The sequence below is a fragment of the Pan paniscus genome, chromosome 8 (genome assembly GCF_029289425.2).
Source record: "Pan paniscus chromosome 8, NHGRI_mPanPan1-v2.0_pri, whole genome shotgun sequence".
Taxonomy (NCBI): Eukaryota; Metazoa; Chordata; class Mammalia; order Primates; family Hominidae; genus Pan; species Pan paniscus.
This window is the reverse complement of record NC_073257.2, coordinates 35,594,232-35,611,276: the sequence shown is the minus strand read 5'-3', so window position 1 is coordinate 35,611,276 and position 17,045 is coordinate 35,594,232. Positions and strand designations below refer to the sequence as shown.

The 17,045-nt window shown below is 38.4% G+C and overlaps 1 protein-coding gene across 6 annotated transcripts in view; it reads right to left on the bottom strand.

The window, feature by feature from the left end:
• Window positions 1-17,045, bottom strand: part of ARMC3 (armadillo repeat containing 3) — a 193,436-nt gene that overhangs the window by 110,020 nt on the left and 66,371 nt on the right. For 5 of the 6 annotated variants that reach the window (XM_003821393.5, XM_003821394.5, XM_055092482.2 and 2 more), the window contains exon 1: window positions 1,904-2,076. The exons of the other annotated variant lie outside the window; for it this stretch is intronic. The gene's annotated coding sequence lies outside the window, so the exon portion shown is untranslated. Of the gene's footprint in view, window positions 1-1,903; window positions 2,077-17,045 lie in introns of those variants that run through there. 6 annotated transcript variants of the gene reach the window in all.

Genomic DNA, 17,045 nt, shown 5'->3' with positions numbered 1-17,045 from the left:
AAGAATTGCTTATGAATAATATTCAGGAAGCAATTTAATTACACCTGCATAAAGTTGTTTTAAATCATCTGATTTTCACTTACGAACTAATTTTTCCTACTTCAGGATAGTGTTTTTGAGCAATTGCATAGTGCAGAGGTTAGAAGAGCTTACACAGACAGTATTGCAATGATAGAGTGTCTCCTACTAAGCTAAAGAATGAAGTTTAAAGCCTATGTGTTTTATCATGGCCCGGCGTGGTGGCTCACTCCTGTAATCCCAGCACTTTGGGAGGCTGAGGCGGGTGGATCACCTGAGGTCAGGAGCTCAAGACCAGCCTGGAAAACATGGCAAAACTCTGTCTCTACTAAAAATACAAAAATTAGCCTGCAGTGGCGGTGGCATGCGCCTGTAGTCCCAGCTACTGGGGAGGCTGAGGCAGGAGAATTGCTTGAGGCCGGGAGGGGGAGGTTGCAATGAGCTGAGATCACGCCATTGCACTCCAGCCTGGGTGACAGAGCGAGACTCTGTCTCCCCCCCCAAAAAAGCCTATGTGTTTTATCACCATATTGGGTATGATAGTTAATGGAGGAGAGACTGAACAGCTGACATAGGTCAGTGGCAATGAGCTATGGAGATGATCCTTACAAGGGTAATACATTTCACTGTGGAGAATTTGGAAAACAAGGGCACAATGAATAAAATAAAAATCACCCAAAGATAAGCTCAGAGAGATCAATACTATTTCTTTTCCCTCCCCTCCCCTCCCCTCCTTTCTTTCTTTTCCTTTTCCCTTTCCCTTTCCTTTCTTTTCGACAGAGTCTCACGCTGTTGCCCAGGCTGGAGAGTGGCCTGATCTTGGCTCATTGCAACCTCCACCTCCCAGGTTTGAGAGATTCTCCTGCCTCAGCCTCCTGAGTAGCTGGGATTACAGGTACCCGCCACCACGCTCGGCTAATTTTTGTATTTTCAGTAGAGACAGGTTTCCCCACATTGACCAGGTTGGTCTCGAACTCCTGACTTCAGGCGATCCACCCGCCTCAGCCTCCCAAAGTGCTGGGGTTATAGGCGTGAGCCACCGCACCTGGCTTTGTGTGTTTTTCTAAAGTGATTTTAACATCCTGCCTCAACTTCTATCCCCTATTTTCACCTTCCCTTCCTGGGTTCATATTCCTACTAAATTCTTATATTAACAAATAAATTCATGAAGTCTCAGTTTCCCTTCCTTGCTTTAATCATCTCCAGTGGATTAGCATAACATGCCATTTCAAATATTTTAAAATCCATTAGCTATCTAGCCAGTCTCTGATTGTTGAAATTTGTTTCTAATTTTCTGGAAATATGGACAGGGCAAAGAACGTCCTCAGACATAAAATTTTCATCCATATCCCCAACTATTTCTTTAGGATAAATCTCTAGCAGTAAATTAACTGGGTGAAAACTTCAGGGCATTGGATACGCAAACAACTCTGTTCTAAAAATGCATCTTCTTGACTACTGGAGCCATTTTTTTTTCACGAGTTGATTGGTCCTTTGTATTTGTTCTTCGTGAACGTTCAGCCTATGATTTTAAATATTTTCTAATGAGTTCTGCTTTGAGAAGATTTAAAGAGGAGGAGGGCTCAAGAAATCGAGGCCACTTCTGAGTTGCTCACAGTCAAGTAACGGAATCTGACTTGATCTCACCTCAGATCCCCTCTCGGGCCTCAGTTTTGTCACCTGTTGAATGGGAGGTGGCGGGATGCTTACGAAACCCACCCCAAGCCCCGTCTAACCCTGCGGGCGCGAGGCAGAAACTAACAACGCCCAGCAAGGTGTTGCCTCACTGACCCAAGCAGTCTGCGCCCACGTGGCACCTTCTCCTTTCCCAGGTTTTCCTCAGGCCTCTGCCTTGGGCCTCCCCACCCCACGGGGTTACCTTTACCTGCCGGGAGATCCCGCCGAGTAGCTAGCTGCTCCGCAAACCCAGCAGACGAACCCCCAGTCCCTTGTTGTGCCTCGTTGCTAGGCGACGCCGCGCCTGCGCCCTGGGAACGCTCGGGGCTGCTAGGGCGCCCATTGTCCCGCCGAGGGCAGCGGCCAGTGCGGGAGGAGCCAGGTGCGTCCGCGATTACCTGAATCCAGTGCTTTAGGGGAGAATGGAAACTGGGGGTGGAAGCTGTAAATCAAGAGGCAGTTCAGCCTCAGCTTCTGGCCCAAGGACTGGCTGTAGGTTCAAATACGCAAATACTATTGCATTCTTCCAAATAGAGGCGTCAGCCGGAATCTCTATGCAGATGAAACCCACATCAGCCACCTCCTGCCCAGGCTCCGTTAAGCTGCAGACCTGCACTGCCACATCTCCTTGCACTAGGATGTCCAATCCGTTTCCACAGAACTTCTCATGGCCCTTCAAAGCCCCGTTCTCTTCCTCTTTCTTTCCTCTTCCTGCCATTCTTCCAATTGCCTAGACTCAGAAGGAGCTTCAATTTCCCTTCTTCCTCCCATGCCCCCCAACCACAGTCATCACTTCAGCCACTTCTTGGCGGCTTACATTTTGTTTCCTGCTTGTTCCCTTTCTCATATCCTTATTGTCACTTCAATCCAGCTCGTCATTTTTTGGCCTTCTGGCTGAGAACTTCAGTTGCTCTCTGCTTACAGTTCTTTCTACGTATCACAGGCAAATCGGCCATCCAGAAATCATCGTTCCAGTCTTGTCACTTCCCTACTCAAATGTCAGCGGCTTCCTAAGATAAATTTTCAACACATTGGCCTGGAATTTAAGACCGTCTGCTCCATCTCTACTCCATCTGTGCAACCACATTTTCTACCGATCTCCACCATCCAAGCTCCAGCCAAACTTACTGTTCCCGAAATTTTCCACACTTTTCTCTAGATTTTTTTTGCTTATCTGTTCATCACTTCATTTTTCAACAAATATTTATAAAGTAGCTTCTATTTCCCAGGTCATGTGCAACACCTGGAATATTCTTTCATTTCCACTTAATTAAGCCCAGCTTAAATGCCATCTTCATAAAATACTTTTTGATTGCCTTTGGCAAAAAGTCTCTCCCTCTCCTCTGAGACTTTGCAAATTCCGTCTGCTACCGGCCCCTGTTGGTCTCCCAGTCCTAAGAATGATAGATGCTTCTTATAATTGCTACTTTTATATATCTTGTGTTCTCTTCTCACCGTTTAAATTGCCTGATAAACAGCTTTATAACAATTATTTGTATTCAGTTTTCCATGGTCAAATATCCGGTGTGACTTCTGTGTAGAAAAGATCTTAAGTAATGGTCATGAAAGTAGGAAAAGGATTAAGACCAAGTAGCATCAAGGAAACTAAGGAGGGAGTTTCAAGAATATAAGCGTCATCAAGTGTTGAATAATATACACCTGTATTTTCAGCCTCTCCCTGTCTTCCACGTTTTTTCCTGTTGGTATATAATTATGTTGAAGCCCCTCCCATGCCTCATCTAAAAAGCAAAAACAAATAAAATCCCTTTGATGCTGTTGTTCCTTCTAACCATTATCCTATTGTTTTCTTTCTCTTCTTGGTCATGACTTTTCAAAAAAAGTAGCCAGCATTAGATACTTACGTATTTTTAACTTCCTATTCACTCTTCAGACTATAGTGACCTGTTTTCATCCCAGCACTAAAATTATCCATATCCATTGGATGCTTCTTAGCCCTCATCTTGCTTGACATTGCTGCTGTGTATAATACTCAATGACACCTCATTCTTGAAACTCTTTTCTTGGTTTCCTTGGTACTACTTGCTCTTGATCTTCCTCCTACTTTCTTTTATGACCATCATTTAAGATCTTTTCTATACAACAGGGTCTATCTATGTTGCCCAGGCTTGTCTTGAATTCCTGGCCTCAAGGAATCCTCCTGACTCAGCCTCCTGAGTAGCTGGGATTTTATAGGGATATATGCCCTATTGTGGTTTTTTTTACAGAATCTTAAATGTTGAAATTTCCCAGGGATCTGTCCCTTGTTCTCTTTTCACACTATATGCTTTTCTAGGTGATCTTATTTATATTTGTGACTTCAACTATTGCACATATGTAGCTCCTCATCAGACTCCGATACTGAACTCTAGACCCATATATCCTACTTGCTACACAGTTCCACCTGGATACCCACAGGCACTTCAGTCATCAACACTACCCACCTAAACTCATCATTTTCCCAGTATAGACATGTTTTTCCATTTATCTAGGGGTACCAACAGGTGGTCTACCCAAACAGACCACCAAGTCTGACAGGCATCCTAGACTTATTCTCCTTTTCATACAGTTAATTATTGGATTCCCCTAAAAGTTTCTTGAATTTATTCTCACCTTCCAATTCCCATAGCCCAAGTACAGAAAGTCACTGTCCTTTACCTGAATTCATCTAACAAGCCTTCTGGCAGGTCTTCCATCCTCTAGACTCATCCTAGCTTCAATTCATCTTCTCCAAGACAATCAAAGTAATCATTCTAAGATGCAAATTTAATTTGTCTGTGTCCTTGCTGGATCCAATAGCTCTAACACACAAATGATGAAATGCAACAAGATTCTTAAATTGACACACAAGATCTTTCTTGTTCTGACTGACTGCTTCCTACTACAATAGCTTCTGTCATTGTTCAAAAATATAGCAAACTGCTCAGCATTCTCCAAGTACACCATGACATTTTGAGCCCTTCACTCCCCTAATCAGCCTGAAAACCACTTATTCATCTTTCAAATTTTAACTTAGTCATCATTTCCTCCAAAAAGTCTTTATTAGCTTCTTCAGACAGAGGGAAGCATTTCTCATTCGTTGCTATAGCTGTACCTTACACTTGCTCTATTTGTTATTTTCACATGATACTGTAATGTATTTGTTGACATGTATGTCTCCCCACCTAGGCTGTTTCTAAATGTTCTTCAAGTAACTAAAGTTTTTTTAATACTCACTATGAGACTGGCAATTATGAAGTGGTTAAAGTGCACGATTAAATCCACACCGTAATCCTGTGAGGTCTGAATGAAGTACAGGGTGATTAGCAGAAGGTCACTCTACTAGTAAATGGTAAAGACAGGACTTGAACTAAGGTCAGCTTGACTTTTATATCCATGTTCTGCACCAATATATCATACCAGCCCATCCTGAAATTATAGTGTTATAACAAGTTGTGATTTATTTTATTTTATTTTATTATACTTTAAGTTCTGCACAATGTGCAGGTTTGTTACATTTGTATACATGTGCCATGTTGGTGTGCTGCACCCATTAACTCGTCATTTACATTACGTATATCTCCTAATGCTATCCCTCTCCCCTCCCCTCACCCCATGACAGGCCCCAGTGTGTGATGTTCCCTTGTGATGTGTTTTTATGAAATAATTAAAACTACTGCTTTAATTCTTGTTTTATAGACTTAGTCTTTGCTGAGTATGTCAAATTTGGGCGGGAGATCATGTTTATTTTAACATATACAGTTGCATGGGTTTGGACAAGGGTTTGCAGTTGTGTAACCATCACCCCAGGGAAGTTTCAGAGACCATCTCCATCATCCCAAATTTCCCTCATGCCCCTTTGAAGTCAAATCTCTCCCTCTAACTCACTTCCCTGGGAACAACTGCTCTGCTTTGTCTCCCTATCATTTTGGCTTTTCTAGAATGTCTTATAAACAGAACCATGCAATATGCTGCATTTTGTGTCTGGCTTCTTTAATTTAGCATAGTTTAGGAGATTTGTCCATGGTGTTGCATTTATCCATAGCTTATCTCACTTTATGGCTGAGTGGTATTGCACTGCATAGATGTACAACATCCATTTACTGATTGATGGACATTCTGGTACTTTCCAGTTTGGGACTGTTATAAATAAATATGGTTAAATATACAGGGTTTTGTGTGAATGTGTTTCTCTCTTCTTGGGAAAATACCCAGGAGTGGAATTTCTGGGTCTTATGTCGTGTATGTATAATGTTATAACAACCTGCCAAATTGCTTTCCAAAGGAACTATACTGTATTTGCATTCCCACCAGCAAAAATGAGAGATGCCATTGCTTCATATGTTCTACAGCACTTGATGTTGTCAGTCCTTTTAATTTTAGCCATTTTAGTGGGAGTATAATGGTATCTCCCTCTGGGTTTAATTTGCATTTCCTTCATGACTAGTGATGATGATCCCATTCTATGTGATCACTAGCCATTTCTGTACCTTCTTTTGTGAAATGCCTGTTCAAATATTTTTCCTACTTTTAATTGGGTTGTTTGTGTTCTTGAGTTGTAAGAGTTCCCTGTATAGTGATGATGATCCCATTCTATGTGATCATTAGCCATTTCTGTACCTTCTTTTGTGAAATGCCTGTTCAAATATTTCTCCTACTTTTAATTGGGTTGTTTGTGTTCTTGAGATGTAAGAGTTCCCTGTATATCCTGGATACAGGTCATTTGTCAGATATACATTTTGGACGTATTTTCTGACAGTGTGTGGCTTATCATTTTGTTTCTTAAAAATATATTTTGTACACCGGAAGCTTTCAGTTTTGATGAAGTCCAATTCATTCATTGTTTCAAAGGTTAGTCTTGTTTTGTTTTATTTCATTTTGCTTTTGCCCTGCCTAAGAAATCTTTGCCTAGTCCAAAGGGAAGAAAATAGACTTCCTTTTATGTTTCGTTTTAGAAGTCTTCCAGTTTTGATTCTTATATTTGGGTCTATGATCCATGTCACATTAGTTGCTGTATATGGTATGAGATGGTTTGAGAATCACAATTTTGCATATGAATGTCCAAATGTTCTAGTACCACTTGAAGAAAACACTATTTGTGTATTGAATTACTTTAGCATCTTTGTCGAAAATAAATTTACCCTTTGTAAGTGGATCTATTACTAGGCTCTATTCTGCTTCCTTGATCAATGCATCTGTCCTCACACTAATATTACCACCTTTTGCTTATTGTAGCTTACAGTAAGCCTTTAAGTCAAGTAACAGGAGTTATCAAAAAGATCAAATTTGTTATTTTTCAAATTGTTTTGGCCATTGTATGTCCTTTGCATTTTCCTACACATTTTAAAATTAGCTTGTCAATTTTCATCAGAAAATCTGCTGGAATGTTGGTAAGAATTACATTTAATCTATAGATAAATTCAGGAAGAATTGACAGCTTAATACTGAGTTTTCTAAATTATTAACATAGTATAGCTCCTTATTTATTTTAAAATTTATTTCTTCATGTGCAGGTCTCACACATTTTTAAAAGCTTGCATCTGAGTGTTTTTGTAAGTTCTTATGCTATTGTAAAGAGTATTTTTTAAATTTCAATTTTGGAATGGTTATTTCTAGTATAACAAATACATTTGATTTTTATATTGATCTTTTCTACTGTGATCTTGTTAAGCTCACTTATTCTAGTAAATTTTTTGTAGATTCATTAGGATTTTTTATGTAGACGATCATGTTATCTACCAGTAAAGACATTTTTGCTTCCAATCTGGCTATCTTTCTTTTTGAGACAAAAGTTGTCTTGCCCTGTTGCTCAAGGTAAAATCTTTAACACAATTTTGAATAAAGTGGTAAAAGAACATCTTGCCTCATGCCAAATCTTAGGGAGAAAGCATTCAGCCTTTACCATGAAATATAAGCTTTTAAAAAGCGCCCTTAATCAAGTCAGGAAAGTTTCCTTCCTCTCCTTGTTTGCTGGTGAATTACTGTAGTGAATTAAGCCGAAATCTGTCAAATGTGTTTGCTAACATCTACTTTAATAATTGTATGGTTTTTCCTCTCTGGTCTGTTAACATGCTGATATTACACGGAATTATTTTCAAATGTTGAACCAACCTTGCATTACTGGATAAAGTCCCACTTGGATATTATGCATTACCATTTTACACAAAACTGGATTTGATTTGGTAATATTCAGTTAAAGATCTTTGCATCTATACTCATGAGGGACTTTGGTTTGTAGCTTTCTTTTCTCATAATGTCTTTGATCTTGGTTTCATGATAATGCTGGCCTCAGAAAATAATTTGGGAGGTATTTCCTCTTCTTCAATTCTCTGGAATTCTTTATGTAGAATTGGTAAGTTTTCTCCCTTTAATGTTTGGTAGAATATATCAGTGAAGCTATCTTCTTTTTTTCTGTGGGAAGGTTTTTAATTATGAATTTTATTTTTAGTAGATACACAGCTATTGAGATTATCTATTTCTTCTTCAGTGAGCTTTGGTAGTGCATGTAATTAGATGAATTTGTCCAGTGTAGGTAAGTTTTCAAATTTATTGGTATGAATTTGTTAATAGTATTTCCCTGAGTTATTCTTTTAATATCTGTATTATCTATAGTGATGTCCCACTTTCATTTGTGATATTACTAATTTGTAAATGGATTCAATCACTTCTCAAAAGAAGATATTTATGCAGCCAACAGACACATGAAAAAATGCTCATCATCACTGGTCATCAGAGAAATGCAAATGAAAACCACAATGAGATACCATCTCATGCCAGTTAGAATGGGGATCATTAAAAAGTCAGGAAACAACAGGTGCTGGAGAGGATGTGGAGAAATAGGAATGCTTTTACACTGTTGGTGGGAGTGTAAATTAGTTCAACCATTGTGGAAGACAGTGTGGTGATTCCTCAAGGATCTAGAACTAGAAATACCATTTGACCCAGCCATCCCATTACTGGGTATATACCCAAAGGATTATAAATCATGCTACTATAAAGTCACATGCACACATATGTTTATTGCAGCACGATTCACAATAGCAGACTTGGAACCAACCCAAATGCTCATCAATGATAGACTGGATTAAGAAAATGTAGCACATATACAGCATGGAACACTATGCAGCCATAAAAAAGAATGAGTTCGTGTCCTTTGCAGGGACATGGATGAAGCTGGAAACCATCATTCTCAGCAAACTATCACAAGGACAGAAAACCAAACACCGCGTGTTCTCATTCATAGGTGGGAGTTGAACAGTGAGAACACATGGACACAGGGAGGGGAACATCACACACCAGGGCCTGTCGGGGGGTTGAGGGGCTGGGGGAGGGATAGCATTAGGAGAAATACCTAATGTAAATGGCGAGTTGATGGGTGCAGCAAACCAACATGGCACATGTATACCTATGCAACAAACTTGCTCATTGTGCACATGTACCCTAGAACTTAAGTATAATTTAAAAAAATAGATTCAAAATTATATATCCATATAACAACCTGCAAATGAAAGTTTATAGCAGCTTTATTTATAATCACTAAAAACTAGAAGCAACCAAGGGGGTTTGAATAAACAAACTGGTGTATTCTTACAATTGAATACTATTCCTCAGTAAAAGAAATGAGCTATTAATTTACATAATAAAATTGATGAATCATAAATTCACTTTGCTGAATGAAAAAGGCCAAACCAAAAAGGCTACAAAATTGTATGACTCTATTCATGCTACATTTTTAAAACGGCAAAGTTGTAGGGATGAAAACAGACTAGTGGTTGCTAGAGTTTTATAGCAGGGAAAGTATTTGACTAGGGGAAGCACAGGGAAACAGGGAATTTTTAGGGTGATGGAACTAATATGATCTTGTAGTTGTAGATACATGAGGCTATACTTTTGTCAAAACCCATAGAACTTCACAGCATAAGAAGTGAACCTAAATGCATGCAAATTAAAAAAAATTATTCAGGGGATTGGAAGAGCCTAGGATGGAAAACAGACAGTGATAAAAGAGCTTAACTGTGTTACAAATGTGTGACATAACCTCACTGAAGCAGGCAGGGAAAATGAAATGATCTAATTAACTTTGGGAAACCATGTTTTGACTGGAAACTCTAAGACTAAAAACAAATGGAACAGTAAATAAATAGTGTATTCTACCAGGCAAAGTTGTTTCTCATAGAGTTTATGAAGGTTAATAATTCTGGAGTGATTGTACATTTATTTTGGAGGTTGAGCAAATAAATGTTAAGCGGTGGGAGCCACGTTTCCTACTATTGTAAAGAAAAGTTACGGATAAACAAGGCAGAGGACTAGAACAAACTAGGATTGGATCAGAATCAGTGCAAACTCATATTTAGCCTAATATATGCACAGATGAATAGATACAGAAATAATCATAAATGTGTTTCTATGGGTCAGTATACATTCATATATTCCCTAACTCTGTCTACCAAGAGGACCTAAAGGCAGTGACATTCCAGTAATAAGTACCTCTAGCACCCAGGTCTTTGTTTCTAATACCATTCTCCAATAAAGGAAACCGGGGCTCCTTGGAGAAATAATTTATTCTAAGTCTTGGGCAGGATATACACAAGATTAATCTGGAGCATCTTGTATTACCAGAATGTAAGGAAGTGCTCAGAAAACAAAAAATGAGGGTATGTTAGAAGGACAAAGGAGTCAACCTGAAGGAGCTTTTAGAGGTCAAAGCTAGAAGCATTTGAGCACCCAAATAAATAGCATAGTACTGACTGTAACACAAAGTATTAAATAAATACCCATCAGTCCATATTGATTTAAATAAATAATTGAAAAAATAGATGGGGATGAGGAAACAAATAGAAGACTTCCAAATGTTTTATGTAGATAATCCTCCTTCTCAGAGGTATAGCTTAACTCTTTCCATATCCCCACTCTTGAGTGTAAGCTGCTCTTTGTGACTTGCTTCCAGAGAGTAGATTATGGAAAGGAGAGAGGGACACTAACTTCAGAGTGGAGAACCTGGGAAACACTGCCTCATCCAGGTGGTCAAGGTTAACATTATTCCATGATAAGTCATGTTTGCAGAACGTAGTTTGGTAAAATTTTATTGTGGCTGGGCATGGTGGCTCATGCCTATAATCCCAGCACTTTGGGAGGCCAAGGTGGGAGGATCGCTTGAGTTCAGGACTTCAAGACCAGTCTGGGCAACATAGTGAGACTCCATCTCTACTAAAGACAAAAAGTTAGCCAAGAGCGGTGGCATGCACCTGTAGTCCCTGCTACTAGGGAGTCTGAGGTCGGTGGGTCACTTGAGCCCAGGAGGTTGAAGCTGCAGTAAGCTGTGATTGTGCTGCTGGACTCTAGCCTGGATGACAGATCAAGACCCTGTCTCAATAATAAATAATAATAATAATAAAGAAACAAAGATGTGATGAGAACAGCACTTCACCTTTGCATGCTTCCTTCCGAAACCCATGACCCCAGTCTAACCATGGAAAAACATCAGAAAAACCCAAATTAAGAAACATTTTGAAAAGCAGAAAAAAGACATTAGGGGGAAACTAGTAAAATCTGAACAAACTATGGAGTTTAGTTAACAGTCATATTGCAATGTTGGTTCTTTGGTTGTGGCAAACGTGTCATAGTAATATAAAATGCAAACAACAGTGGGAACTGGGTGAGGCACATATGGAGACTCTCCATACTATATTTACAATTTTCTGTAAATCTAAAACTATTCTAAATTTAAAACTTTGTTGTAAAAAACATACAGCAATTTCAGCCTGCTCTTTGTTAAATCTTGCTATCTATTCATTAAAGAAACCAGGTAACTTATTTGTCCTTTTTTTCGTGATTGTTTTCCGTAATGTGATTTAACATGGTGGTCTGTAGGCTGTTTTATTCTATAAATGGGTGTTTATATCCAGAGAGTGATACATTCAGGAGCAATTTTTGACAGTAACCCATCACAGGCGATGCTATATATTTCCTATTGTGTCACATCAGAAAACATAAAATTTCTGGATATCTCCCTTTTGATGACTTAATGAGTGGGTTCAGGTGTTATTAGCCTGATATCTCCTCTATAACATTCCATTCAGCTTTCTTTTTTTATCTATTAGCTTGAGTAGCCATTGAGCATAATTTTCTGGGTCCATGATTTCATTAGATGTTTGCAGAATGATGATCTTCTATGTCCTCCATTACTTCTGAATTTATTAGTTATAGTTCTAAGATCTTTTCTCATCAACTATCTGATTAACAGGAAATACAGTTCATATAGGAAAGGCAGGATAAATGTTCTATTCTTTCGTTGTTTTTACCAGTTTTTGGGGGATAATGCATTGTTACCTAGAACTTCCAAAGGTAATTAATGAGTTTTGGTTCTTTGTTTATTAGCAATATAAACACATGGGTTTCTAACAGATATATTAAAATCAATCATAGTCACTATTCTTTTTGATAAATTGTCCTATATTGGTCAGTGGGAGCCCTTTTTTAAAATTTTCATTTATTTGTTTGTTTGTTTTAGAGACAAGGTCTGGCTCCATCATCCAAGCTGGAATATAGCAGTGCGATCATAACTCACTGCAACCTCAAATTCCTGGGCTCAAGCGATTCTCCCACCTCAGCCTCCTTAGTAGCTAGGATTATAGGCACACAGCTAATTAAAAAAAAAATTGTGAAAACAAGGTCTCACCATGTTTCCCAGGCTAGTCTCAAACTTCTGACCTCAAGCAATTTTCCTGCCTCTGCCTCCCAAAGTATTGGGATTACAGGTGTGAACAACTGCACCTAGCCTGAGAGCCCCTTTAATTTCCAGTGTCCTTTTGATGTGACTCCAGTAGCCTTTTATAGCTTCCCTGTTGTTTAGTATGAAATACGTTTCCAGCTCATCTTACATATTTTATGTCCCCAAAGTGGAATCCAAAGAACCTAGGTTCATTATACTGGAAAATGGCATTTAGAGACCATAATCTAGACACTAGGTTGCTCATTGCTGCTGGGTCAATCATTGCTTCTAGGCCTTTTCAGAAGCCTGGTGAAGCCATGCATTCAGCACACATTGTAAACCAGAAATCCACAGGTCCAGACTGTGGATATGAGAGGTAAGATAATCAGTGTGTGACAGTCATAGAAACTCTCTTGTCCTGTAGCCATGGCTTCTACTAGGCATTTAAATCTCTAAACCTATCTTTTTTTGTCTCAGATCTAACAGGTATACCAGAAGTAATCTGCCCATCCCATGTCCCTTGTAGTTCTTTTGTTTACCACATTGTGCTATGGCAGTAGCCACTGGGTCTGTCAAAATTGTGTCCAATATGTCCTGGGCAACAAAACCAGACCCAATCTCTACAAAATGTTAGCCAGCTGTGGTGGCACATGCCTGTGGTCCCAGCTACTTGGGAAGCTGAGGTGGGAGGATGACTTGAGCTGAGGAGTTGGAGGCTGCACTGAGCTACGATCATGTCACTGCATTCCAGCCTGAGTGACAGAGTGAGACCCTGTCTCTTAAAAAAAGCCAAAAATGTGTCCAATGGGTACTTCTTTCCAGAAAACCACAGATGACTTCTAATTTTTAAAGACATTCTCTCAAATTAAGCAGATTCTTACTGTTTTCCAATTCAAGCAGGTCAAATGACCAGTCCTGGATTTCTATCTTTGATCTTCTAAGGTCAAAAACCACTCTGGTTCTAAGTATTATATCATTCTGTTGCAGAAAACAAAATCAATTCTAACTAGCAGGGAATTTAACATGTAGTGTGGTTGCAAGGGCTGGAGGAACAGTTTCTAGGCTCAGCTTGAGAGATGAATTTCTTTTTTTTTTTTTTGAGACGGAGTCTCGCTCTGTTGCCAGGCTGGAGTGCAGTGGCGCGATCTGGGTTCATTGCAGCCTCCGCCTCCCAGGTTCAAGCGATTCTGCTGCCTCAGCCTCCCGAGTAGCTGGGACTACAGGCACATGCCACCACGCCTGGCTCATTTTTTGTATTTTTAGTGGAGATTGGGTTTCACCATGTTGGCCAGGATGGTCTCAAACTCCACACCTCATGATCCGCCCGCCTCAGCCTCCCAAAGTGCTGGGAGCCACCGCACTTGGCCAGAGAGAAGAATTTCAAAATAATATTGCAGAAATGGTCAACCAAGAAAGCCAAGAGATCTGGAAGCTTAAGTCACTTTCAAGCAGAATAATGAGGATAATCTTGATTTGGCATTTAAGTTCACTAATTTTTCTCTTCCTCACCCTAATTAGGCTAATTTTTTTTTTTTTTTTGTCTTGGAAAAGTTATCAAGTGAAACAATAGTGCCTAGCAAATCAGGCCAGCTCCACCCCACAAAATTTATATCTCAAAGAGAAAAAGCTTTGAACTTCTTAAAGCATGTGCAAGTTCAAAATAAGAAACAAAATTATCTTGTGAAATCAGATTCAACAGTATTACATTAAGTTCAATTTCATAGCTAAAGCCAAGTTCCATGTGTAATTGCAGAATCATTCAATTTAACAGCCTATGTGAAAATTTGAGAACAGCAAGGCAAAGTCATAGAAAAGATGTCACTTTTATATAGTGCCATTAGTAGATGCATTTATGATGTGAGGTGACACAGAGGAAGCACTGCTCTAGAAAATATTTAAATCAAACAAAGACTGATGACTCTATGGACATTTCTAGTAACGTGCAGTTAATAAATCTAGTTAAGACTGCCTAAAGAGAAATGCTTGGAAAAAAACATTATCTGTCTTACAAAGAGTTACCAAAACAAAGTTCTTGAAATAAGATACTTAAAGTACTATATGAATATGTCAGAAGAAATAAAATACACTAGAAACACTGTTTAAATGGGTGTGATACTGCTTTCATAGTAGTTAGCGGCTTTACATAAAAAGTTCATTTCAAATACTATGAGTAAAAGAATCCATCATTTTAATTACACGTAAATGTTAGTGTAAAACTTTTTCCATGCATCTATAGTCCACATTAAATGATATTCTCAAGATAGCGAATCCAAGCCACTGTAGTCATATCTGTTTTCAGCTCTATGCAAAGAATTAAGATCAAAAAAACACTCTTTCCTGGTTCATAGCACAGAGTATAACCAATGAAATTTTTTGTTAAGAATAGCTGAGCTCAAATAACAATTAAAATTTATGTGAGTATAAATTATTCTTACTTTACAGAGTTGAAGATTAGTTGTAAGCTTAAAAAAATGTGTTAACTAACATTTTCAAGCATTTTAATACACATGATCCAAGTTTGGAAGGACCACAAGAAATACAGTAATGTGCACTGTCAATATCCATGGACTTAAGAAATCACTACTGATGTTTTAGTAAGTGTTGGACTTTGTATGCTAAAGAGTTAGAAAGACCAGTAAAGCTGTATCTATTTTTGCTGGAAGAAGCACTTTATTAAAATTTTGAAATAATAAGAAAACATTTTAAAAGATTCAAAACCATTTGTTATCACAAACTATTTCAATGTTGCATTTGTCAAAGAAAGGAGTTGTGTTTAAAAGTGATAAGCCTATGAAATATGATTTTAAAAGGTCAGAGAAGAAATGATCTGATAAGAGCAAGAAAGCAGTTTTAATTCATTAAAGACAAAGCAAGAATATGCTACTTTTTACATCTACTTGTGTAGTCTCTGACAAAATCACCTTAGTGAAAAAAAGTGAATATCCTTTTTATATATTTATGATAAAGAAAATGAAATAAAAATTACTGTGGATATATTAAGTACTGATTTCATAATATAAATAGCTTCACATCTTTAAATGAGATCATTGGCTTTGCCCCTGCAAGTATTTTACACACACACACACACACCCCCACACACAATATCTCATTTACAACTTGAACCTGTAGCATGTAATTTCTTTTCTTTTTTTTTTTGTTTTCAGAGACAGGGTCTTGCTCTGTTGCCCAGGCTGGAGTGTGCAAGGTGACTATCAAGAATATGTAAGATTTTGTTGAGAAATTACTGTATCCATAGTCCTAGCTACTTGGGAGGCTGAGGCAGGAGGATCACTTGAGCCCAGGTGTTTGAGGCTGCAGTGCGCTATGATAGTGCCACTGCACTCTAACCTATTGATTTCCCCAAATCTCTCCCAGTTTGACTGGAAGGCTCAGTGGGACTTACAAATATTGTCATTTTCTGTAAGTATCTTGGTGTGAAAAAGTTTGAGAGGCACTCATCTAAAGCCTTACCAACCACCATTAAGTTCCTGGCTGGATCTACAGAATTTTGTTCCCAACAGTCCTAGTCTAGTAAGTTGGCATTATCCATACATGCAGAGATCATGAAATGTGTCTTTTATGTAATTTTTAATGAAACTTGGTCTTACCTTCCCTAAATCAGCCAATTTTCTTTCCTGATATTGAAGTATTTGAGCAGGAAATTAACTATGTTAATTCGTGTTAATTTCGCAATGTTATAGTTGTAGGTGAACATAAACTAGGACTAGAAGAGGTAAGAAATCATGATGGATTTTCCCACCCCACCCCAGAAAACACTCTTGCTGCATCTAAGTTATTATGGACCTTCAGACTCAGCATCTTTCTCCCCTAGATTGTGTCATAGTCAACATATCTATTTCCATGCCTAGATGACGTTTTATCTCCCATGCGCTACCCACAAGTACTTTGGTGCTGTTAGTGTCAGAAACTAATTAAACCACATGATAGTATCAGCTCTCCCATTTTTAGCAATCCGAGAGTCTTAGCACAAAAAAACTTCATTTGACTCAGTAGATATGTTCTAGAAAATAGATTTTTTAAAAAAAGAATTTTTGAAATCTAATTATACTTTGAGAACAGTAAGAGAGTTTACTATTTAGAGAAATCTGAGAATGAATTACTTCACAGACAAAAAGTAAAGAACCTTTACTAGGGACTGAAAGTTAGTGTCCCCCCAAAATTTATATGTAGAATCCTTAATCCCCAATGCGATGGTATTTAGAGGTGGGGCCTTTGGGAGATAATTAGGATTATATTAGGTCACTAGAGTAAGGCCCTCATAATGTGATTACTGCCCTTAAGAGGAAAAAACATGAGATCTGTCTCTGCAACATGAGGATACATGAAGAAGGCAGCTGTGTGCAAACCAGGAAGAGAACCCTCACCAGATACTGAATCTGCTCACACCTCGATCTTGCACTTCTCAGCCTCCAAAACTGTGAGAAATAAATGTGTGTTGTTTAATGCACTTGTATTTGTTATAACAACCTGAACTAAGATAACTCTTCAGTAAAGAAAGCAATTATCTATTGTTTATTTACTTTTGAAATCTAAATTTGCCTCAAGTGAAAGGGTACATCTGTACAATACTAGGTAGATGATCATAATATGTTCCTTTTAATGCAGTCTTTGAATTCATTTCTATCCAAATTGAATTAGTCAT